The following is a 25943-nucleotide window of genomic DNA, read 5'->3' on the forward strand; positions in this document are numbered from 1 at the left end:
CTTACTCAGGGACATTGTGGTTGCTTCCAAGTTTTGGCAATTATGAATAAAACTACTATAAACATCCATATGTGGGGTTTTTTATGGCCATAAATGTCAGCTCCTCTGGGTAAATACCCAAAGTGGTCAGATTATGTTTAGATATGTTTAGTTTTATAAGAAACTGCCAAACTGTCTTCTAAAGTGGCTATATCAAGACGTTTGCCTGGGCTGTTCCTATGGCCCCCACTTTTTTTTTTCTAGTTAACCTCTATTCTTCCTTAAAACCTCAACTCAGTTCTCTCTCATCACCTCATTGACTCAGTAATTTCTTCCCATTGCATGCTGTCACAGCACATGTATCTCTCCTTCATAGCACTTACCATATTATAAGTTTGTGTGTGTGATTCTTTAATGTTAGTCTTTCCCACAAGTTTGTAGCTGTATGGAAGCATGGATCCTGTTTGATTATTTGCTCACCAATTTACTTCTAGCACCTAGCATATTCTCTGGTATTTTAGCAAGTATTTATTAAGTATATATTGAATGAATGAATGAGTAAATAAATTGCATCAATGTTCTTTTTCCATGGCGATTGCTACTTATGTTTTGATATGGCAAGTTTATTTTGTTTGAAGAATTTTACCTAGAAGAATGCAGAAAAAGTAGGCAAAACCATTTGAAACTTCATGTCAGAGGAGGTGAGCCACAAAAGTCCTCTAAACCCCACAGTCTGTGTCTGTGTATATCCACACATAGGGTACACATGCTTGTGTATGTTTATGTTTAAGCATTAAAACCAGCATGTTTTCAAGTGAATTAAACAATTTGTGATGTCTGTTGATCAAGCAAAGGAAATCATTAGGTATTTCTTTTGGAGAAGTGGGTTTTTATTAAACAAGAGAGAATTCCCAACTTCTCTTAAGTGCCATGAATGGTTAAATCATGAAGCAGTGGAAAGTTTGGTGTGTTTCATAAAAATCAGTACACTAAAATTTTGCTTGTGTCTTCAAGGATAAAAATACATATAGTTTAAATCATAAGACTTGCATGTAGTTTATTTTTGATAATCATCTGATTATTCTTTAACCTGAAAAAATTACTTATGGAGCAAAGCATCCATTTGGATCATTCAGTTTGCACAATGCAGTATCCTTGCAGTTGACTGTGAATTTCAGAACAAAGATTTTTAATTCAGGGCAACAATTATTGAATGATGATGAAAGTTATTAATGGAGCCAAATCTCATTGAAAGTCACACTCTAGGGAAACTGATTGCAGTACTTCACTTGTTTTGGCTGGATTATATATGCTTTCACATGACAGTATTAATTAAACAGTGAAGATTGATTCTCTGTCATCACTGGAGTTAAGTAGTCATGGATAAGTGGAAATGGGGGCACATACAAGACGTAATGCAGTGCTTTGCCTCATGTTTATTTTTATTTTAAGCTTCATTGACCAAAGCTGCACAATTTTTCGAGAAGCTTGATACATAATTAACAATGAGAGTCTTCATGTTTGATTATTGATGAAAAGAGATGAGGGTTTGAGGGAGTGACTGCTACTCAGTGTATATTTAAAAATGGCCGAACGTAGGAGTCTTACCATAGAAATTGCTTCATAAACGTAAGATGCCCCCATTGTCTTCTTTACCTGTGGATGAATCTTTTTTTAAATGTCTCATGACATGGCTCCACAACAAAAGGCATAACTTAGACCCTTTTATGCATTTTGGATACCTGTCCTGGGAACTCGGTCACCTGTAAAACTTTCAGTCATCTGGTTAAGGTGTAAAACCTATTCTACACAGTGTTAAAAAATTAAAATTAAAAAATTATCAGATTACTGATGATAAACTAAGGGTATAATATATTAAGCCCACAAACCTTTGTAAATACTTTCAGTTGTAGTTCCTCAGTATGGTCACCTTGAGTGATAGGGTTTTTAAAATTTTTTTTTTATTTTTTAATGATGCTGCTACCATTTTCTCAAAATGTCTTTTGGAGTGTTTGGGAGCTGCATTCACAACCAGTTTATAAGAGACATAGAGAGCCACATCCAGGGTCACGTTTTGCTTTGAGTCAGTTGGTCGTATATCTTGAGTGTCTGCAATGTTAATCAGAGTTTACGATATTTGAAAGGGAACAAGTGATTTGAATATGTATATTCTAGTATATTAAAGAATAAATTCAGCCCTGTTATTTTTTTCATAGCCTGTAAGTGGAGACAAACTGGTTATTACACTCATTTATCTGTCTATTCTATCAGTCTATTTAAATGGCTTGATTAAAGTATAATTGACATAAATCACATATTTAAAGTGTATAGCTTACTGAGTTTTGCATATGTGCACACTGTGAAGCTGACTTCCCAGGTGGCTCAATAGTAAAGAACCAAGCTGCCAATGCAGGACACGTAAGAGACGTGGGTTCCATCCCTGGGTTAGGAAGCTCCCCTGCAGGAGGGCATGGCAACCCACTCTAGTATTCTTGCCTGGAGAATCCCATGGCCAGAGAGAGGAGCCTGGAGGGCCACAGACAATAGGGTCTCGAAGAGCTGGACATAACTAAAGCAACAGAGCACATAACACACACACTGTGAAGCTATCGCCTCAATCAAGATAGTGAACCTCCTCCCACAAAAGGGATATGCCCTTTGTGAATCCCCCCTTCCCCAGTCATCCCAAATCCCAAACCAAGAAGCAGTGTGCATTTTCTTCAGTTTCTGAAAGCATTTCTGCACAATTGATTTTGGTAGAATACACAAGTGAAGCCATATTGTGATGGGTCTTCTCTCCCTTTTTCTTAAAAATAAATTTTATAGATCTTAAAGAAACCACTTTTGGTTTTATTGATTTTTTTCTTATTGTTTTTCCATTTTATTGATTTCCATTTTAACTTTAATGGTTTCCTTTCTTCTGCTTGCTTTGGGTTTTAATTGCTCTTCTTTTTCTATTTGTTTGGAGTGACAGCTAAGGTCATTGATGTTGAGCACTGTCTTATTTTCTAAAATAAATATTTTTTATTAAAAATTTCTTCCTAGTTCCTGCTTTTGTGGCATTCCACAAATTCTGATATGTTGTGAGTTTCTTTTCATTTAGTTCAAAATACTGATTTCTCCTTTGCTTTGTTCTTTGATCTTTTATTTAGAAGTATATTTTGTTCCAAATATTTGGAGAAATTTCAGAAATCTTTGGTTTTGATTTCTAATGTAAATTGTACTATAGTCAAAGAATATTTTTTGTAAGACTTGAATACTTTAAGATTTATTGAGATTTTGTTTTGTGGTAAATATACCATGTGCACTTGAGAAGAATGTATATTCTGTTGTTGGGTAGAATGTTCTAAAAATGTCAATCAAATTATATTGAGTGCTAGTATTTCTTAAGTCATCCATATTCTGGCTGATATTCTGTCAACTTATTCTATCAATTATTGAGAGAGGGATATTGAAATCTCTGACTATAATTGTGGATTTGACTGTTTCTCCTCACAGTTCTATTAATATCAGCTTCTGCTTCATGTATTTTGAAGCTCTGTTATAATTACAGGGATAAACATTTGAATTGTTATATCCCTCTGATTCATTAACCCCTCTATCATTATGAAATGACCTTTTTATCCCTGGTAATATTCTTTTGATTTATGCTAACCTGGTTTACCTACTTCCATCTTCTTATGTAATATGTCTTTCCCTCCTACCCCCTCTAACTGCTTTTAATATTTTCTCTTTATCAGCAGTTTTCAGTAATTTGATCACGATGTACCTTGGTGTAGTTTTCTTCATGTCTTTTGTGTTGGGTTTCGTTAGGCTTTTTGGATCAGTGGGTTTATAGTTTGTTTGTTTTTTTTTTTAAATACATCGGTAACATTTTTAGCCATTTTATATTTAAAATTTCTTATTCACCCACCTTCTTTTCCTTTGGGACTTCAATTATACATATATTTAATTATTTGAAATTGTACCTTGTATTAGGGATGCTTTTTTCACTTTTGTTTCTTTTTTCCCTCATTTTGAATAGTTTCTACAGCATATGTCTTCAAGTGCACTGATCTTTCCTACTGCAGTGTCTAATTTGCCATTAATCCTATCCAGTGAATTTTTCTAATCAGACACTGTAATCTTCAGCTCCAAAAGTTCAATTTGGGTTTTTTAATATCTGCTATTTCTCTACTTAACTTTTGAAATATGTGAATACAAGTTAAAAAATAACGTATATGTTAATGTTAACATCTGTGTCAGTTCTAGGTCAGTTTTCTTTTATTCTTCATTACAGGTCATATATTCCTGCTTCTTTGCATGTCTGGTAGTGTTTGATTGGATGATTGGATGCCAGATTTTGTGAATTTTACCTTGTTGGATGGTGACTATTTTTATTCTCAAGCATTGTTATCAGATGCAGTTAAGTTACTTGGAAACAGATTGATTCTTTTGGGTCTTGCTTATAAAATTTGTTTGGCAAGAACAGAGCAAGGTTTAGTCAAGGGCTAATTGTTCCCTTACTTCTGAGAGCTCTAAGCAATGTCTTGTTAATTATGAAGTTTTCCAGTCTGACTGGGAGAAACAAACTTTATCCCCCGCTTTGTGTGTGTCAGGCAGTGTTCTCTCTCTAAGCTTCTGGGATGGTTCTTTCTTTTCCCATCTTCAGGTAGTTTTCTTACATATATGCAGCAGTCAGCACTCTGCTGAACATGCGAGGTGAGCCTCCACAGGTCTGCTCAGTTCTGTCTCTGTATAGCTTCCTCCTTTCTGACACTCTGCCTTGGGAACTCCAGCAGTCTAGACTCCCTGGGTTTTCAGTTCCTCAGCTCAGGTGGTTGGTCTGTTACAGCTTTGCTTGGGTCCCTTCCCTGAGCCACGACCTGCCCACTTTCTCAAGGCAGTATGTGGGGGCAATTTTATAGGGCTTGCCTCATTTGTTTACTATCTTTGGGGGATCATTGGATCTTCTTGCCTGATGTCTAGAGTCTTAAAAACCCTTGTTTGAAACATGAACAAAACTGTTTATTTGGTTATTTACGGCTGTGCTGGATCTTTGTTGCTGCACACAGACTTTCTCTGGTTCCAGTGAGGGGTAGCTACTCTCTCTACCTGCAGTGCACGGGCTTCTGTTCGCAGCCGCCGCTCTTGGGGAGCACTGGCTCTAGGCACGTGGGCTCAGTAGTTGTGGCTCACGGGCTTAGTTGCTCTGTGGCATGTGGAATCTTCTTGGACCAGGCATCAAACCCATGTCCCCTGCATTGGCAAGCAGATTCTTTCCAGGAACCCCCAGGGAGCCCCCATCGTTTGAAATATTTCTGTCTTTGTGTGTGTGTGTGTGTGTGTGTTGTTTCAGGCAAAATGGTAAATCTAGGCAGAACTGAAAGTCCTAGACACATTGGAAAAAATCAAACCAGTTTGACATAGCTAGTTAAAGTGATTGAGATTTTTATGGTTCTCTTTTTTGCTGCTCCTTGCCCCACCCCAGCACCTGGTCCATCTTGACTGTGTTAACCAATGCCTTGAAACTTTCTAACTTAGTCTCCAGGTATAATCTCTTGGATTTAAGTCAGAACTGCCTACCCAGCAATCATCTTTTCCTCAGTATGATAGTCTCCTTTTATTTTGCTCAATAGTTGTTTGGCAGTTCATTCTTTTACTGAACTGAGTTTGTTTAGAAAAATTGCATACAAATAGCTTCTCCCAGTTCCCCAACTTTTTTCCTCCTAACCTGTTCTTTTTGTTCATGTGAGATATCTATTCCTTTCTGGTTGTTTATTACAACAACCTTTCAAGACTTGGTCAAAATTTTATCCTTCTGGGTTTACATGTCAAAGTCTCCAGCTAAAGCATGTATCATATTTTTACTAGAAACTTAAAATAGAAACAGAATTTTAGTGCTAAAGGGAAACTTACAGTTTATCACTTGAGGAGATGGAAAGTATATTTCTCAATCTTTCTAGTAAGCAGCCATTGACATTTTGCTTTGTCACACAATATTTAATATATTTATTTTCATCTTTGATTATTGTAAACATTCAGATAAAACTTTTAGAATATTTTAAATACATAATATAATTTAGGGATTATTTTATTATTAGTATAAACTCGCATATTCTTTAAGCTGGAACATTCTCACTGGTCATGTTGACAAGGAGAAGAGAAAGCAGAAGAAAGTCCAAGTCACTGTTCAGTAAGAACAAATGTTACATCTGTGCTGTGTGGTCACATCAACATGCATTTTGGCAGAAAATTTCCCATCAATTTGATGGATTTTACTTGTGATAAATGTACTTCTAGAGAGCTTGCAACAATCCACTCAGTTAGAAATGGCTATTTCTGAAGTAATCCTTTCTGATTCATTTTCAGTTTCAGATTTTCCCCTCCCTCCCTTGAAACTGTACCCTATAATCATTTAGATAAAATGTATTGGATGTAGAGACTTGTAGCTTGTTAAATATATAATCTCATTTTGTACTGGTTTTTCCCTCTCCTGTTTTCATTTAGCAAGATTGTTAAGTTTATGGTTCTGCCTTCTTTCTGGAATTCAGGGGAAGCTTCTCTTTAACAGAGCTACGTCAAATTCTTCATTGTTGACTGTCTCCAAAGTGAATTCTTCATTGTTGACTGTCTCCAAAGCTTATGTTCCAATTGTCAAGTCCTTGAGAAATTAAGTTGAAATACTCATTTTGTATATTGCTGAAACTAAATTCAGGGAGATTAAAGCAGAAACTGGGAAGGTTTTAAATCTCTGTTGTAGGGCTTATCATGTTGGATGGGAGTACCTAATTTTTTCCCGCATAATTTAAATAAAAAGAATAACCATTTTAATGCAAATCCAAACCGAGAATTCATTTTATAGTGATCATTAACATTTATTTTATGAAATTTTCCTTGTATGTTTCTTAAATGCGAATACCACAGGAAAATCTTCTCATATGTGCTCATCACAGTGCATTTTGTCACATACTGACTAGTTTGTACTTTGCAGTTGGCTAGTCAAGTGCTGACTAATGAACACCTGAAAAGCTCTGTGTGCTATTAGTGTCAGAAAATAAATTCAATAGCTTTTATACACAAGCTAATTCATACAGGCTGAGTTTATGCGAGTGATCAGGGAGGCATCTTGACCTTTGTGCTCCATAGCTCTTTGCTGGAATTCTGAAAGTAAACTGTGTAAATTATCTAAGATGTCAGTTTAAAAACTTCCTTTGGTTGAAAACCAGGGGAACTATTGAATATTGGTAAGATGCTGCCATGTGCACTATATTGGATCACAGCATACCCTAGTTCTGTGTTTGCTAATTACTTTGTGAAGCTGACATTACAATAATGCATTCAAGTGAGAGAGTATTATAAAATGATTTTAAGTTCTGTGTCTCTCGGGTTTCTAGTCAGTACAGTGGGGACAATACTAATATTTACATTACAGGTTTGTTGTTTTTTCATATTAATTAATTTAACCAAAGTCCATTCCTAGTGGCTCAGAGTAAAGAATCTACCTTGCAGTGCAGGACACGAAGAAGACACAGGTTCGATCTCTGGGTCGGGAAAATCCCCTGGAGGAGGAAATGGCAGCCCACCCCATTATTGTTGCTGGGAAAATCCCATGGACAGAGGAGCCTGGCAGGCTGCAGCCCATGGGGCCCCAGAGTCAGACACGACAGAGCATGCATGCAGTAATAGAGCTTGGAATACAGTAGGTGGGCAGCAAGTCTGAATTAGTAACACTGAGAGCTTGTCTAGCTTTCCTTTGTCTGTGTTGTTGTTGTTGTTGTTTTTTTTTTTTTTGTATACACATGGTTAATTAGCACCATTCCTTCTTAGATAGTTACCTCTACAATTTGGCAATTAAAGAGAGTCTCATTCATTTCTATTCTTTTGTCTCTGTCCCTGCCCCTCCCTCTCATTTCCTCCTCTTCCTCCCCCTCCCCTTTCTTCCCTGCATTGTATTTTTGTACTTGTTGTCTAGCTGGAGCAGTAATAGACTCAGGATGTAAACACTGCACTTTGAACTGTACCAGTGTGATTAGGAGACAGAATTTGGAGCCATGTATTCCAGAGGAGGAAAAGGGACCCAGATGTCCCTTTGTTTAGTTTAGTTTCTAATTTATGTTTTTTATAAAATTTTGATTAAATTTTGCATTATATTTACACACTGATTTTTAAAATAAGCTTCCTATTTGTTTCTTCTTCATTTCCCCACCTAACACCTAACCAGTTCACTGGGGTGTGGGGACGTCACTTTCCAACCAACGCCCATGACCTCTGAATATGTAGCTTTCAGAGGTATGTGTATATAATAATTCCTTTCTGAATGATTCCCTTGCCTGTCAACACACACACACAATTTTTGTTGGCCTAGTAGGTAGGGATGAGCTAGTTAGCTAGTCTGATTGGGCAGTGGAAACCATAGAGATTACATATATTTCTTAAGGTATGTTTAGGTAAGTGTTATGACTATACTTTGAAGGTTAAGTGTTTTTAAAAATATATTATTATTTGGCTGCCCTGGGTCTTAGTTGTGGCACATGGGAATCTTCAATTTTGGTTGTGGCATGAGAGATTTTGGTTCTGACATGTGGGAGCTGGTTCCCTGACCAGGGATTGAACCTTGGCCCCCTGCATTGAGAGCATAGAGTCTTAGCCTCTGGACTACCAGGGATGTCTCTGAAGGTTAACTGTTAATTTCAGTTTTTTAGGGTGATGTTCATTCTTTGCTCATCTGAATTTTTCTCTGTGGATTTATTTTCTTGGTTTTAAAATTCTTCTATATTGTTCTCTTTGACTACTAATTTCCTAATTCTCCACTCTCTTGCCCTCAGCTCAGCTGGCTATGGTGTCCCTAAATGACTATTACATGTTCTCTTTTTTAGGATCAACCCTGTTTCTTCTTTGGCTACTGATACTTCTTTAGCTGTCATTGAGTTTTTAGGTGCTCTCATTTCTTTGATATGTGATCTATATATTGTTTAAGAACATTGGCTTTCAAGAATCACAAATCTGGGTTATCTAGATTTCATCTATTAACATCTATAAGCCATGATTAAATTATATTATATCAGTAAGCCTTAGGTTCCCCATTTGTAAAATGAGGATAAAAAATGGAATATACATTAAGGGTTGTTGCATAAATTCAAACTTAAAATATTGGTATGATATCTGGAACATAGTCAACCCTCAATAAAAGACAGCTATAATTATGCCTTTGTTGTTGGCATCCATATTATGGCTTCCTATCCCTTCCCCTCTCTTACCATTTCAGCTTTGTGCTCACCAGTGTTCTGCTCCAGAGGTTCTTTATGTCGGGGGTCCTCAACCTCTGGGATCTAATGCCTGATGATCTGAAGTGGAGCTGATGTAATAACAATAGAAATAAATATCATGTGCTTGAATCATCCCGAAACAATCCCCCCACCCCACCCCCAGTCCGTGGAAAAATTGCCTTCCACGAAACCAGTCCATGATGCCCAAAAGGTTGTGGACTGCTGCTTTATGTGATGGACTGTTTCAGTGGTGGGAAGGGCTATTTTCAAACCTGAGAGAGATTCTATTTAAACTGAGGAATTACCAGCTTCCAGCAATTCATTTGAGAAATGGGTAGCTGCTCCAAGGACCATTAGTTAGGTATTGTATAATGAGTTTGAGGGATTTGGGGTCTGATCAAGGAAAAAAGATGACAGTAGTACACAGTGAGCTCTATTTGGGTGACACTTTGGCATATTTGGCTTCCTTGGTGACTTAACCAGTAAAGAACCTGCCTGTAGTGTGGGAGACCCATGTTCATCCCCTGGGTCAGGAAGATCCCCTGGAGGAGGAAATGGCAACCCACTCCAGTATTCTTGCCTGGATAATTCCATGGACAGAGGAGCCTGGTGAGCTACAGTCCATGGGGGTGCCAAGAGTTGGACACAACTGAGTGACTAACACTTTGAGTTTTCACTGTCACTGACTTGCACATGATAAGCCCCCTCATTAGCCTGAGACCTTCCAGAGACGACAGCAGGGGGTCACTACCGAGATGAGGAAGTGGGCAAGGGAACACCTGGCAGTGAGGAGGATCATAGAGGGAGCATATGTGTCTAGGTAAAGTCACCCAGTGGCACAATGGGGATTCTTTGGGTCAGAGAGTTCCAGAGAACAGCAGTGATGGGGTCTTTTATAGTTACAGGGATTATTTTCATCTTTGGCTAGCAGATATTGGGCGCAGTTTCACAGTGTATGCAAACCAGACAGGCACTAGTGGCTGAATATCTGCTTATTGGGGTGATATTTAAAACAATTAGATGTGCAGAAATTTGTATTTTGGAACCTGTGGACTTTTAATGGGTGTTAGCTGCTGTAAAGACTTCTCTGGTGGCTCAGATGGTAAAGAAGCTGCCTGCAATGTGGGAGACCTGGGTTCGATCCCTGGGTTGGGAAGATCCCCTGGAGGCGGGCATGGTAACCCACTCCAGTATTCTTGCCTGGAGAATCCCAAAGAGGTGGACCACAGAGGGTCAGTATATAGAGGCCATTTTTTATCCATTTATATTGCATCAGTTCAGTTCAGTTCAGTCACTCGGTCGTGTCTGACTCTTTGCAACCCCATGGGCTGCAGCACGGCAGGCCTCCCTGTCCATCACCAACTCCTGGAGTTTATTCAGACTCGTGCCCATTGAGTCGGTGATGCCATCCAACAATCTCATCCTCTGTCGTCCCCTTCTCTTCCTGCATTCAACCTTTCCCAGCATCAGGGTCTTTTCAGATGAGTCAGTTCTTCGCATCAGGTGGCCAAAGTATTGGAGTTTCAGCTTCAGCATCAGTCCTTCCAATAAATATTGAGGACTGATCTCCTTTAGGATGGACTGGTTGGATCTCCTTGCAGTCCAAGGGACTCTCAAGAGTCTATCCCAAACTATTTAAGAGCCAGTCCCTCCCTTAGGAAATCTGTGCTCTCTACTGGGAAATTACATACTTTGATAAATGCTATAATTAAGGTATGAACTAAGACCTTGGGAGTGACATCCAGAAAGGTAAGAATAAAAAAAAAAAAATACCACTTTTATGATGTTTCCAGATTCTTTAAAGCATACTCTCGCTGAGGCCAGGACTCAGAACTGTTGGCTACTGTTGACAGACACCACACTTCATTGCCTTCTGAGTTTTAAAACTAAAACTTTGCTTCCCTTTCAATATCTGTGGCTTACATGTTCATGTTTAGTCACTGTTCGTATCCTTGGGCCAACAGAAAGTTTCACTTCTGCATTTCATATAAAAGAAAATGCCTCTCTTAGCACGTTATGTTATTACTAGAAAGGGAAGAGGTCACTCTAGTACCTTCCTAAAAGAAATGGTCACTATTTAAAAACTTACCTAGGAAGGCATTTGTGTATAGTTTGCAAAATTTGAGATTTGAAGAACTCAATGGATACCTGGAAATGGAGACTTTTTTCAACTTGGTAGATCAAGTTTGTACTTAAACTCTTGAACAGATTCACTCTAAGTACTCTTCACACAGTCTTTATGAAGAGATTTAGATCACGAGACAATTTTTTTTTTAAATGGAAAGGGCAATATCTTATCCTCTGTTTCTTAGTTATCACAGATATCACAGAATCTTAGATATCACAGATATTCTTAGATATCTTAGATATTCTTAGATATCACAGAAGCTGGATCCCCTCTTATCTTATACTGAAATAAACTGAAATAAGTGGCTGATTCTCTCTCTTATGTCCCCTTATGTACCATTCTAGGGTACCCAGCCCTGCCTGCAAAAGGGAAGACCAGGTTTTTCACATCCTGGGTTGGAATGTGTATCATCTACTGAAAGTGTTTCCAAAGAGGATGCAGTTAGAATACTATTAGTGCTAGTCTAAAAGTGTATTATAGATGAAATAAGAGTTTGTAGACTGAATTGTGGATTCAGCCATCACTGAGAACTTTCTCTCTACAGAAAAATATACTACCAGAGCTGAGTCTGCACGAGTTGTTTCATAACTGTAAAGGGCCCATGTGTGTCCAAAACTTTGATAGTGTTGATTCCCATGGAGAAGGGATAGGCTACCTACTCCAGTATTCTTGGACTTCCCTGGTGGCTCAGACGGTAAAGACACCTGCAATGTGAGAGACCTGGATTCGATCTCTGGGTTGGGAAGATCCCCTGGAGGAGGCACGGCAACCCACTCCAGTACTCTTGCCTGGAGAATTCCATGGACAGAAGAGCCTGGCAGGCTGCAGTCCATGGGGTTGCAAAGAGTCAGACATGGCTGAGTGATTAATACACATTGATGATATGGCCATTAAATAAGTAAATTTGCTGAAAATAAGCATAACATTTTTTAGCTAATAGAATGATACTTGATGAGAACTCAAGGAATTTTATGAAACACTTGGCTATGATTTTGATGCTGGCTTATTAATTTGGGACTAGAACTCATGATAATACAGTAAGAGAAGTTCTGAAAATCTTAAAGCACATCTATATTTGTATTTCAGTGATCTACTGATTATAAATATTTCTGTCAGTTTCATAGTAATGTTTTTCAACCTTCCCAATCCCTAATTAACAACCTGTTAGGATACCAAATTACTTAGCAGTGCAGAAAATATAAATTTGAACAAATGATATAAGTTGGGAACTTCTCAAATTGCCCTCTATAATTTAGACTTTCTCTGTTTTATCAAAGAGCACTGCTCATTGATATCTGAGTGTTACTGGCAAGTTTAAGATGGCTGAAGTATTATATGCTGAGATATATATGTGTCTTTTACAGCTTTTTTGGAACCTCCAGGAAAGAACTTGATTTTTCTGGTCAGCAGCCTTTGTTGGTATCAAAGAATTGCAGAAGAGGTTAATAGCCCCATCAGATTTTTCAGCTTTGTGCAGCACGTGATCTATATATTGATGGATAGGAGATACCACTGTTGTCTTAAAGTCTAGAAGAAATTGGAAAAGACCTTTTTTTTTTTAATATAGAAATCATTTGACTGAAAAATGTCTCTTATTTTGCAATATTAAAAAAAAAGGGAAAGTTTGAGTCATCCTTTTTGACCTATACTTGTATAAGGACCATTGTAGTAATTTTTGAGTTGCCTATACCTTCTCAGGCAAAAAGTTAATGTTACATACAGGGCTTCAGAGGCTAATATAGTTGCTAGTTTAGTTTTATAGTTGCAGTTCTTTTTTTAAAACTTTATTGAAGTATAGTTGACTTACAATGTTCTATTAACTCCAGCTATATAGCAAAGTGACTCAGTTATACAAATATATATATATATATTATTTTTCATATTCTTTTCCGTTATGGTTTGTCACATGATTACTGACCGTAATTCTCTGTGCTGTGCAGTAGGACCTTGTTGTTTAACAGGCGTAGTTGAGACTTCCCTGGGGGTCCTGTGTTTAAGAATCTGCCTTGCAATGCAGGGAACGAGGGTTTGGTCTGTGCTTGGGGAACTAAGATCCCACATGTCACAGAGCAGTTAAGCCCACATATCACAACTACTAAGGCCACGTGCCACAACTAGAGAGTCTTTGCACCACAGTGATAGATCCCACATGACACGATGAAGACCCCACATGCCTCAAATAAGGACAAAACACAGCCAATAAATAAATATATATTAATAATATTTGAAATTCTTAACTCCACCTCAGTTGATTCAAAACATGACAAGTCGATTGTGAAAAACACTGTTAGAGTGAAAGAAATTTGAGGTCTATCAGAATAAACACTAATATACTTGTTGCTTTGCCTAAAATCATAAAAAAAAGTCAGGAATTTAAAACTACTTGTTAGTTTGTTATGATAGTATTTGTAAAACAGTGACATAAATGAGATTTTTGTGCAATGTGTTATTTTATTTTGACAGAATTTCTGTCACTATCTTCAGATGGAATTCCTTGTCTAAATGGAAACTAAGAAAAAGACCATTTAAGGGACCCTATAGGACAGAAGGTTTAAAGGGAGTTATCAGTAATCAATATAGAATCTGAAGCCAGTGAGGAAAAAATGGAAGGTTACCAAATTTAATAATTTTTTGCTAATCCTAAATTCTTTGAAATATCCTTTTGAAGTTTTCTGAAATTTTAAATCATTTTTGTCTACCATATAGTCATGTTTTGCTTACATTTTTAAGTGTTCAGTATTTGTTATAATTAGTTATTTTAAAAGTCCTTCCTATATGAATCCAAATAAACTATTTTTGTTTTTCATGGGGGAAAGGTTGTCCACATTCACTTGGGAAGTCATTTTTACTAGTTGTACCTTGGGAAACCTGAGTTCCAGGAACTAAACACCTGCTACACAATTGAACTTTTAGACAACAACCTGTTTCTGATTTGGGAATTTTTTACAAATTCAAGAATATTAGCTAAAAGCACCAATGGTGAAATTAAATCATTGGTCGACTCTAGTTATCTTTTCCTCCAAAAAGTATATTGTAATAATGCCTTATTCACAACTCAGATAGAATTATCAGTTTTATGGTATTCATGCTCTTGAATCGGAGAAGGTGATGGCACCCCACTCCAGTACTCTTGCCTGGAAAATCCCATGGACGGCAGAGCCTGGTGGGCTGCAGTCCATGGGGTCGCTAAGAGTCGGACACGACTGAGCGACTTCCCTTTCACTTTTCACTGTCATGCATTAAAGAAGGAAATGGCAACCCACTCCAGTATTCTTGCCTGGAGAATCCCAGGGACGGGGGAGCCTGGTGGGCCTCTGTGTATGGGGTCGCACAGAATCGGACACGACTGAAGCAACTTAGCACCAGCAGCAGCAGCATACTCTTGAATCTTTGTGTTAGTTGCTTAGTTGTGTCCCACTCTTCGTGATCCCATGGACTATAGCCCACCAGGCTCTTCTGTCCATGGGATTCTCCAGGCAAGAATACTGCAGTGGGTTGCCATTTAGAGGAGTGAATTATTTTGTTTTGTCAGATTAATTTTGCAGCTACATCAGAAAACTAAATGATGTGGTTATTTATAAAAGCTTCTTGAAGTAGATACATGGCAAGTCATTCTGAGGTGAAATATCTCCAGTGATAATCATAGCCATTTAGAGGTTATTTTATATTATAAAGATAGTAATCACAACAACAGATAGTAAATTACTTTATTTAATAGAAGCAATGATCATATGTCTGCATATAATTACTACAATAACACTCACAATTTTAAGCAAAATTGTATATAGTAACTGTCTTCTCTCTATTCCCGTTGCTACCATTGTACCTAAGCTCTTATCACCTCACAACTAGATCTCTCTCTCTCTCTGTGTCTCTCCTCTGTTTGCATCTGCTATTCAGTAAATCATGACAGGTTTGGGTGCAATCAGTGCTGGAAATAGGGGAAAAAATTGAGGACACAGTGAGGATCAAAAGAGACGTAGTTTTCACTGCACTGAGTTTATAGTATAGCAGGGAATGCTGGCATAGATAGGGAATTGTAATTTGATGACTGGAATGCGTTCTAAAGGGAGAAGTCAGGAACCATGGGGGACTATAACAGGACCAGCTTCAGCTCAACTGAGACCCAGTGGTGAGTAGGAGATGGCCAGATGAAGAAGGGGGGCATGGAGTGAGTGCTGAGAGTGGACCAAAGTCTACATGGAAAGGCTAAGATGGAAAAAGAACTTGTGTTCTAACCAGTATTCTTATATATGATGAAGGCAGATTTCAGGATGTAGACAGAGGTTTTAGAGCTTGGGTTCTGCTCAGACCTAAATGCTAATTGCAACTGTGTAATTTATTTTCTTTTAATATATTTGTGCATTTAGGCAAATATCTTGTTGACTACAAACCTTGATTTCCTGACCTGTCAAATAGGACAGTAAATTCCTATATTATAGGATTACTGTGAGGATTTAAATGTGGAATGCATGTAAAGCTCTTGGTGTAGTACTTGGCATAAAATAAATGCTCAGTAAACTGTGGCTAGTATTTAGATAGAATAGGTCAAACTTGCTGTTCTCTGTAAGCCTCCTTTTTAGCCTGTGATTTCTTCCTCAATCTGTTCTGAATATTACAGCCTACAGCCCTTCTGTGAAATGCTAAAATCTGAAAGCTCTGAAAACAGAATTTTATCATTTGGCCACGAAACCCAGCCTGGCTTGGGGCTGTAGATAAACTTTACTTATCCTGTTTTGTGGAGTATTCATGTTTCCCTACTAACCTTGAATGCATTTCATTTAGTGTGCTAGCCCATATCCCGCTGGGTGTGTTTTGTAATATATGGTATACATACCATATTCCTTTCTCAAATATGAATCACTTTGAATTCCAAAACACATCTGATTTCAAGGGTTTCAGATAGGAGATCGTGGACCTATACCACCTGAAATCATCTTTCTAAAATACTCCCTTCTCCATCTCTCTCTGAATCAAGACCTTCGATGGCTGTCAGACAGCCTAGACTACTCCTTATGGTTTTCAAGACCATCTCTAGTCTGTCCCCTCTGTCAACTGAAAAAAAAAAAATATATATATAGCTTTAAAGTTGACAATTATGTTTTGTTGGGCAGAATTTCTGAGGACTTAAGCCCAGAAGACAGGCTCTCTGATAACCCTGAGGGAGTACTCCAAAGAGGTAAAGGAGGAGTCAGGATATAAGAGTTTTGCAACAAAAACCAGGTAGTCACAACATCAAAAATTTACTGTGAATTAAAGAAAACCAGACATCACATTATGCATTTAGCGCATTTCTAGGTATGGGAAGATGCAAGAGTCTGGGCTCTCTGAGATCCTTCCTTCCATATGCAGCTTAACTATCTAGGGTCAGAATTGTGCTCTTCTCCATCGTGAATCCCCTCTGGGTACACAGCCGGGGCTGCTGCAGTGGCTGCTGGCTTGATGGCGGCAACATCCTTTGTTTACTGATCTGGCAGGTGACATTTTTCATCCACACCATGCTACTTACTTGAAATTTAATACTCTGTAACTTGAACCCTTTGTTTCCTAAGGCTGCTTCCCTAAAGTAAAATGTTAACACTGCTTCCCATCTCACTTCCTTTTCCTCCTCCTTTTCTGGCTATTCAAATCCTACCCAGCTATTAGGGTATGATTCTTTATAGTTTCCTAATGGGATTGCAAAGAGTCAGATGTGATTGAGCAACTGACACTTTCACTTTTTTTTCAATGAAACTGTACTATTTCTTCTCTGAATTCCTATTGTACTTACTTTATTCACCACATATTTGAGCAGGTATGATGTGCCAGCTACTGTTAAGTGTTGGAGATCCAGAAGTGATTAAGACAGGAAAATTTAGGGCTCTGCTGTTATGGAACTTGTTTTCTAGAAGCTGGAACATAAGTAGATAGATAAGTGAACAGATAATTTCAGGTAGTGGATCTGCTATAAAATTAATAAGCAGGACATGTGACAGTGCCTGCGGAAGAGGAGGAGGAGGAGCAACATGCCTCAGAATCTCCTCTAGGCTTAGTTTTCACTCCCTGGTTAGATGGTAAATGCCTTAAGGGTGGAGTCACATCTTAACTCTTATGAGTCACAAAGTGCTGAGCCTATGATGAGTTCTCAAACAATGTTTGGTAGAGGCATCTGTCTTTATTTAAAAAAAAACAGAAGGTAAAAATTTATTTATTAAATATCGAGCCCCACTTGGCTAACTCATTGATCTAAGAATATCTATTATGTACAAGGTACTATGCTGGGCAAAGCTGGCTTTCTTTTCATTACTGTTGCTTTTTATTTGTAGAATAAGAAAGAATTTTCATGTCCCAACAGTTTTCCCATTTGAAATGGTTTAGTATCTGCAGAAGGTGGTACTACTCTGAAAAACCTGGATTATTCCTGCAATTGTTTCTAATTAATTTAAGTACTAATTGACTTCCAGTTCATTAGCATGAATTTTAGGGCCTAACCAGCAAACATACATTTCTTTTTTAAAAAAATTATTTCTATATTAATTTCCTTTGATTGAGGTATAGTTGATTTACAGTGTTGTGTCAGTTTCTGGTATATAATAAGGTGATTCAGTTATACATGCGTATGTACATATATGTATTTTCTTTCAGATTATTTTTATTATAGTTTATCACCTGGTATTGAACATAGTTCCCTGTGCTATATGCTGCTGCTGCTGCTAAGTCGCTTCAGTCGTGTCTGACTCTGCGACCCCATAGACGGCAGCCCACCAGGCTCTGCCGTCTCTGGGATTCTCTAGGCAAGAACACTGGAGTGGGTTGCGATTTCCTTCTCCAATGCATGAAAGTGAACAGGGAAAGTGAAGTCGCTCAGTCGTGTCCGACTCTTTGCGACACTATGGACTGCAGCCTACCAGGCTCCTCTGTCCATGGGATTTTCCAGGCAAGAGTACTGGAGTGGGGTGCCCTCGCCTTCTCCGCCTGCGCTATATAGTAGGACCTTATTGTTTATTTCATATATAGTAGTTTATATCTGCTAATCCCAATCCCTAATTTATCCCTCCCCCCACCTTTCCCTTTTGGTAACCATAAATTTGTTTTCTAAAATACAAGTTTCTTGAACACAGCCCTAGTCCTTAAGCTACATATGAACTAAATTACACAAAAGAGATAGCTGGATTCCCGTATCATAGACATCCCTCTTGGTAGTTACAGGTTGAAGTTCATGGCAAGACAATTAATTTAAGCTTGAGAAGAACTTATGACAGAGGTTTGAAACTTACCCAGTGAACTAACATGGTCTTTTGCTTCAGGAAGAAAACTGAAGCCCTATTCTGTGGTGTCATATTCAATTTCTGGTAGATACACATTTTGTTCTTTATATTGAAAGAATGTCTTGAGAGGCAAATCCCAAAAGGAGTTTTTTTCTCTTGTCATAAAAATGGTGGAGAGAATTATGATTTGTAATAGCCAAGAGCTCTGGTGGGTTAATGGCTATCCATTCCAGTATTCTTGCCTGGAGAATTCCATGGACTGAGGAGCCTGGCAGGCTACAGTCCATAAGGTCGCAAAGATAGTCGAATACAACTGAGCCACTAACACTTTCACTTTCTCTTCACTGGTGGATTGAATTTTGAGACTTTTGATTTGACAGTACTTCCGAGATGGTGTCCTTTTGATTACAGAAATAGAAAAGTATTGCTCTATTAAAATGATGAAATGTACACTTTGAGATGCTCCCAACATCAAAATAAGGTGGAGAGTTGGAGCTTAATGTTTGTGACTTAATCTTCTCAACTACTAGGCTTTTGTCCTTTGAGGTCAGGGCCCTGTCTCTTTAAATTTCAGTGCCTAACTCGCTGCTAGCTGATCTTTTTTCTGTTTGTAAGTGTTAATGATGATAGAAGAATAGTACCTAAGGGGGCATGTGGACATCTGAAAATGCCCCTGTTAGAAAAGAGATGAAAGAATGTTTTGGGAGTAATTTTAAATATAGGCAGTTATAGTTCAATGGTTTTGAAAGCCAAAATTTTTTCCTCCTGTCTTCTTAGAATCAAATCTCTATCTACATAGATCTCAGTTCTAAAAATCAGATATACCTTTCCTGGTGAAACAAACACAATGGAGAGATACTCAATTAAAACAGTCTTTATAGTAAAGGATTTGAATGGGGCCAATCAAAATGTTCAACTTGGTTGCCAGAAAGTTAAAAAGCCTTGGATTGCCTTGATTGGTGTTACTGATTTGTAAAGTTCAGGGTGAATCCAGGATGTGAAAAGTTGAAAGGCAGTGCTTTGAAGAATAATTACTTCTTTCTTTGACTGCTCAGTTCAGTTTAGTCACTCAGTGGTGTCTGCCTCTTTGCGTCCCCACGGATTGCAGCACACCAGGCCTCCCTGTCCATCACCAACTACCGGAGTTTACTCAAACTCATGTCCATTGAGTCAGTGATGCCATCCAACCATCTCATCCTCTGTTGTCCCCTTCTCCTCCTGCCTTCAATCTTTCCCAGCATCATGGTCTTTTCCAGTGAGTCAGTTCTTTGCATCAGGTGGCCAAAGTATTGGAATTTCAGCTTCAGCAACAGTCCTTCGTGGACTATACAGTCCATGGAATTCTCCAGGCCAGAATATTGGAGTGGGTAGCCTTTCCCTTCTCCAGGGGATCATCCCAACCTAGGGATCAAATCCAGGTCTCCCACATTGCAGGCAGATTCTTTACCAGCTGAGCCACCAGGGAAGCTCTATGACTGCCGCTGATCCGAATAAGTATTGGTCAAGGATGCCATCTAGAGATTTCAAATTCTGGGTCAGCAGTTGAGATGGACGGCCTTTCTTAAATGCTTCCCTCACTTGGATAGTATATGGAGGTTGTAATAGAGTACCACCTGATCAGTCCTCTCAGGATTTCTCTATTGTGATTGTTCTTTTATTTATCTGATCTTCATCTAGACTACAACCTCCCTAAGGCACATGCTCATCTTGTTTATGATTGTATTCCTAGTGTCCAGCTCTGAACAGGTACATAGTAGGTGCTCAAATATTTGCTCAATTGAATTGAACATGCTTTTCTATATCACATGGCCTCCACCCTTCTTAAAGGTTAAGAAACTTAAGCTGGGTAAATAATTGCCTCTTTATCTTTATTGTGATGACCAACTTATTTTCTCTAAAAGAGAAGAAAATAGTCAAATAGTGTGGCTAAATTTTTGAGTTGGTGGTGAGAGTTTTGAATTATATGCAATTTAGTCATCCAATTTCTGTGGTACTAGAGTAATTGAAAGATGTTTATAAAACATTATATTGCCATGTGACATCAGCCATAATAGAGCTGAACCTTTACATCTTGCTTTTTTTTGTTAATTTCTGACTGATTGGGAAAATTAAAACTTAATTTTCTTGTAATAATGACTCCTCTATTTCAATCAGAACTTCAGCATTAGAGTTTTATAAGTAAATCAGCCCTTTTTCTTATTCTAAGGGGTTGAGACTCTGGAGTGAAACTTTTACAATTATTCAGTACTCAGAGAGTACTGTAGTAAGTTATATTTAATATAACTGATCATAAATGAAGTTTCATAAACTCTAATTGCTTGACTAATTCACAAGTGTATTGCTTTTCTAGAGTTGATTTTAATGAAAATATATGGTCACTATACTTATTGGTGTAATATGCCCCCATCTTAATGACCATTGTAGTTAGATTTTCACAATAAAAGCTTACTAAAATGACTTCAATCAGTGCTTTTAATTCAGGGGTGTGACTCTAGTAAACATTTTTGGGTGATCTTTTTTGTTGTTGTTTTAACTCCATAGTAGCTCTATAGTTTGTACAGAGGAGTAAAATCCATAATATCTGCTTGCAAGTGGTGTGAGAGATGCATGCACATGTATAAATAATATTCAGATAAAATTTGAGAGCTCATCCTTGTAGAACATTATTATAAATGAGACTGTCTTAATACAACCATTTAAAAATGTTTTAAAGGTCAATCCACATAAAACATATCTGTGATTTAATCTTGCCGAAGAGATAACTCGTTATAGCTCTCTGAACTTTTTTTCCTGTTGATGGTGTTTTTGTTATTGTTCTCCTTTCTCTCTTTTTTATTTATTTATTTTTGCTTTAGTTATGTTTACCAGTTTATTATAAAGGATATTGTAAAGAATACAAATGAACAGCCAAATGAAGTATATAGGGCAAAGTCTGAAAGAGTCGTAAGCACAGGATTTTCTGTCCAGATGGAGTTTGGGGTGTGCCACCCTCCCAGTACTTGGATACATTCACCTGAAATCTTTCTGAACCCTATAGTGTAGAGAATTTTATGGCCGTTTCATCACTGTATGAGTGAGTGATTGACACAATCCACAGTTCCTCTCCCCTCCCCAGAGGATGGAGGGGTGGGGCTTAAAGTCCCGAGGTTCTGATCATGGCTTGATCTTTCTGGTGACCAGCCCCATTCTGAAGCTGTTCAGGAGCTTGCTAAGAGTTGCCTTATGAGAACAAAAGATTTTTCTATCATCCAGGAAATTCCAAGGGATTTAGGAGCTCTGTGTCAGGAACCAGGGGAAGAGACTAAACCTATGTGTTATGTCACAGAGGGATAAATTAATATGTGGCTACATGAATGGGTAAGTGAGTTTATGGACACGTGGGGAAGTGAATGGATGAATAGGTAGGAGGATAGTGAATCTATAAGCAAATGGTGAGGTAGAATGGAGGTGGGTACACAGATAGATGGGTGTTGTCTGGTGAATAGGTAGATGACATGGGTTTTTAAAAATCTTTTAATCAGCAGAAATTAACTTGCATCCAGAGCACTGGCTCCAAAGATGTCTTTGTATTTTTCTACTTTCCTCTTGCTTTTCTCCTCTTCTCTGTCTTTTAAATTAATTTGTATTGGAGTACAGTTGCTTTACAATGTTGTGTTAGTTTCTGCTGTATAGCAAAGTGAATTAGTTATACATATATCCACTCTTTTTTAGATTTCCTTTCCATTAAGTCACCACAGAGCATTGAGTCGAGCTCCTTGTGATATGTAGTCGGTTCTCATTAGTTAACTCTTTTACACGTAGTAGTGTATATGTTAATCCCAATCTCCCAATTCATCCCACTCGCCTTGATATCCATATATTCCTTTCTCTTCTTTGAATAATTTGTAAATACAGTTGTGTGGCAGACATATTTTATTTTCTAATGCAGATAATTTAAGTGTAATTTATACAATAATTTCAATGTATTTTTAATGTGCAGTGTCCAAAAATTGCCTCCTCCTAAATAGCAAACTCTTCAAATGTCCTTAAAGATTTTTCTTTTCAGTAAACTACATTTCTCTCTCTCTCTCTCTCTCTCTCTTTTTCTGAATAGTTGTAGAGTTCTAAGTAATGGTATCAAGAAGATATTTATGACAGCAGAGTTTTACATGAGGGAAATCTCTGAGAAAAATATCTGTATCAGTCAAATGTGCATAGTTATATAGAATATACACTCTAGTCGAATGAAACTTATAAATCAAGAAATCATAAGCAGAGTGTTTTTCTTTATGGTTCTCTGTCACAAGTAATTGGGATAATTTTTTATGTGAATATAATTTCCTCTTTGTCTTAAGGTGCTTTATCATTCAAAGATGACTTTTAGGGAAGAAATGTCTTAAGAAGACAATAAACAAAGCATAATTCTCCATTTTTGACCAGGGCCCACATTTGGCTTATTAATAACCAACTTTAAACTAAAGGGAAGCTCTAGAAGTAGAAATGTACCTAGCTGGATGGGCATTCCAGTAGAGGGAAGAGTGGGTGCTCAAACAGGACATAGGTATGTGATGGGAAAAGGATTACCATTTTTCTATAGCATATAGATCATGAAGGAAGATGTAGAAGGTGGCCTAGGGCTGAATAATACAGGACTTTGAATGCTGTATTAAGGGCATTAGTCTTTATTCTGTCAGGAGCCTTTAAATACAGACGGGCAAGTAATAGTCATTTATAGTTTTTTATCGAGTTCTGTGTGGCAAGCACTGCTCTAGGCATTAGGGTTACATCCCTTAACTAAACAGATGAAAATCTCTGTTCTCATGGAGCTCACATTTTTAGTGGGAGAAATAGACAAAAATAAATTATAGACTTTGTGAGAATGTGGTAAGTTTCATTAAAAGGAAAAGCAGAGTGTAGTAAACAGGTCAAGAGTGTGTGGAGGAGGTGGGTGTTTCCGTTTAAATAGGACGGACAGAGTAGGTCTCCCTGCGCAAGAACTTGAAGGGGGAGGAAGTGATGGAAGAGACCGTACAGATCACAGAAAAAACCCTTCCAGGCAAAGAGAAGAGACAGTGCCTGTGGCTTATTGCCTTCTTGGGGAGCGGTGAAGCGGCTGGCGCGACTGGGGCTGAGTGAGTGGAAGAAACAGTGGTAGGAGATGAGGGCAGAGGGATCTGGAGAGTGTGCAGCTCCATAGGGCCGTGGAGGCTCTTGGGAGGACTTTGACTTTCGCTGGAAGTGAAAACAGGGTGTCATTGAAAAGTTTTGAGCAGAGGAGTGATATGATCTGACTTTTTTTTTTTTTTCTCCTAACTCAAGTCCAAGGCTTATTGAGATTTCCTTAGCTTTTTCTTTACTTTTTTGGACGGGAAAGTAGGATATATTGGTGTGTGTAAGGGGGGGACAACACCAAGGCTTTCATGAGTGCAGGGGCCGCCATTTGTCCTGAGGGCCAGGATTAGGGATGTAGTTGACCACGCAGCCATCTGGGGTGAGCTGCTTTTCTGCCACCATGTTTTCAATGTCATCCATATTAAATTTAGTAACTTCCCACTTCTTGGAGATGTGAATCTTCTGGCGACCAGGGAACTTGATCTTAGCCCTGTGTAAGGCTTCAATACATGCTCATTGCTCTGCAGCTTGGTGTGGATGAATGTTATGACTTGGCCAAAGTGGACCCTGGCCACTGTGCCCTGGGGGTTTCCAAAGGCACTGCATGTACCAGTCTGGAGCCTAGACTGGGGACAGCATGCCAGTCATGAAGGTTCAGTGGCAAGGGTTGTCTCCAAGGTCCCGTAGGGAAACTTGTACAGGCAGTGGCTGCATACACTACTGAGGAGGCTGCTGTTCATAGCCATTGCACACTGGGCCCCAGTGGGGAAAGAGCACAGTTGGTTTAACTGGCTGCAAACTGACCTGGGTTTAAACAGTGTCACTTCGTCAGTGTGTTCAGAAGTAACTGTAGCAGGGTAACCTGGAAATAGGGACATAGGCTAGGGGGCTCTTACAGAAACCTAGGAATGAGGTGATGCAGTGGCAACTTGAAGCATACCCCCATGGCAGATTCGTGCTGATGTATGACAAAACCAATACAATATTGTAAAATAATTAGCCTCCAGTTAAAACAAATAAATTTATACTAAAGAAATAAAAATAGATAAAAGGCAACTCATCACCTGAAAAAAAATAATATTACTTTGGCAATGAGGAGAGAATTGTGGTTAAGATAATTATTATGAGGCCACCGCCATGACTAGACTCTAAATGGATGGTTTGTGTGAGAATGAAGAAGCAACTGCAGAAAGATCACCATGGAACTTGACAACTGTTTGGCTATAGGGAATTAAGGAGAGGGAGGAAACCGAGGTGATATGGATGACTTAAAACTCGAGGAGTGGGATCCAGATGGTGCCCTTACCATAAATGCGACCCTTCTTTTTGAAAGTCTGTCCTGACCCTTTGTGATCATCCTTTGGGCTTATGTAGTGTTTCCGCTAGGTTATTAATTGTCTGCTCACTTTTTGCTACTATATTTGCCCTCCTATTACCCACCTTCCAGAGCTGAGAGAAGAGCTCTGATTCTTACAATTGCGGCAGTATTAAGGTATAATTAGCAATTAAGAATAATGAAAGACCAAAGAATCTAAATTTATATTCAGTTTATATATGAAGAATAGCTGATTGAAGAACATTAGTATATATTGGTTAAAGTGAATTCAGTAGATGATACGTAAGACGTGTTAGGCAAAGACTTCGGTTGGCAGGGGAATGCTCTTTGAGATGATGCTTGACCTTCTTTTAATGGTGACAAAAGGAAGTTACCCAAAGGAAAATTAAACTAATGGGGCTTGGGGCATATCTGTAAATTTTAGATTACCATGAACTGTTTCAATTCAGTAGTTCAACCCTAATATCCTACAGCTTAATTATACCAACTGAAGAGGCCATTGACCGTTGACTAAGAGTTAGTATCTAGTAACAATCATATCTGTGGTCTATGGTTGAGTCATTTAGCCTCCACAAGGTTCAGTTCCATCATTTGTAAATTGAGAGATTTTGATCATATTATCTCAAATTTCATCCAATTTAATAGTGTCTAACTCCATAAAATGGAATTTAATATGGATAAAAAATGTTAATTTCAAAATGGAGAGGGGGGTGGGAGAAGAGAACTAAAGTTTCTTCCCCTAAGACAAAGTGGAAGTACTGCTAGCAGTGTTTTTTGTTTGTTTCTGTCCCCCACAATTAAACTGTCAACATAAATTCAATTGAGATACAGATTTAAAGTATTCAAGGCATGTGTATACCTTAACTTAGAGAACTGATTAAATTAAATCTTATTTCCCCTGGATTTACATTCTT

The 25943-nt window shown here is 38.2% G+C and overlaps 1 protein-coding gene and 1 non-coding gene across 2 annotated transcripts in view; one reads left to right on the forward strand and one right to left on the reverse strand.

The window, feature by feature from the left end:
* The window catches only part of DIAPH2 (diaphanous related formin 2), a 980877-nt gene that overhangs the window by 31486 nt on the left and 923448 nt on the right, over positions 1-25943 (forward strand). The window lies entirely within an intron of this gene.
* LOC138072074 (small nucleolar RNA SNORA70) lies at positions 24359-24491 on the reverse strand. The gene has a single exon (XR_011144225.1). It is a non-coding gene; the product is annotated as a small nucleolar RNA SNORA70 (small nucleolar RNA).

The sequence above is a fragment of the Capricornis sumatraensis genome, chromosome X (assembly GCF_032405125.1).
Source record: "Capricornis sumatraensis isolate serow.1 chromosome X, serow.2, whole genome shotgun sequence".
Classification (NCBI taxonomy): Eukaryota; Metazoa; Chordata; class Mammalia; order Artiodactyla; family Bovidae; genus Capricornis; species Capricornis sumatraensis.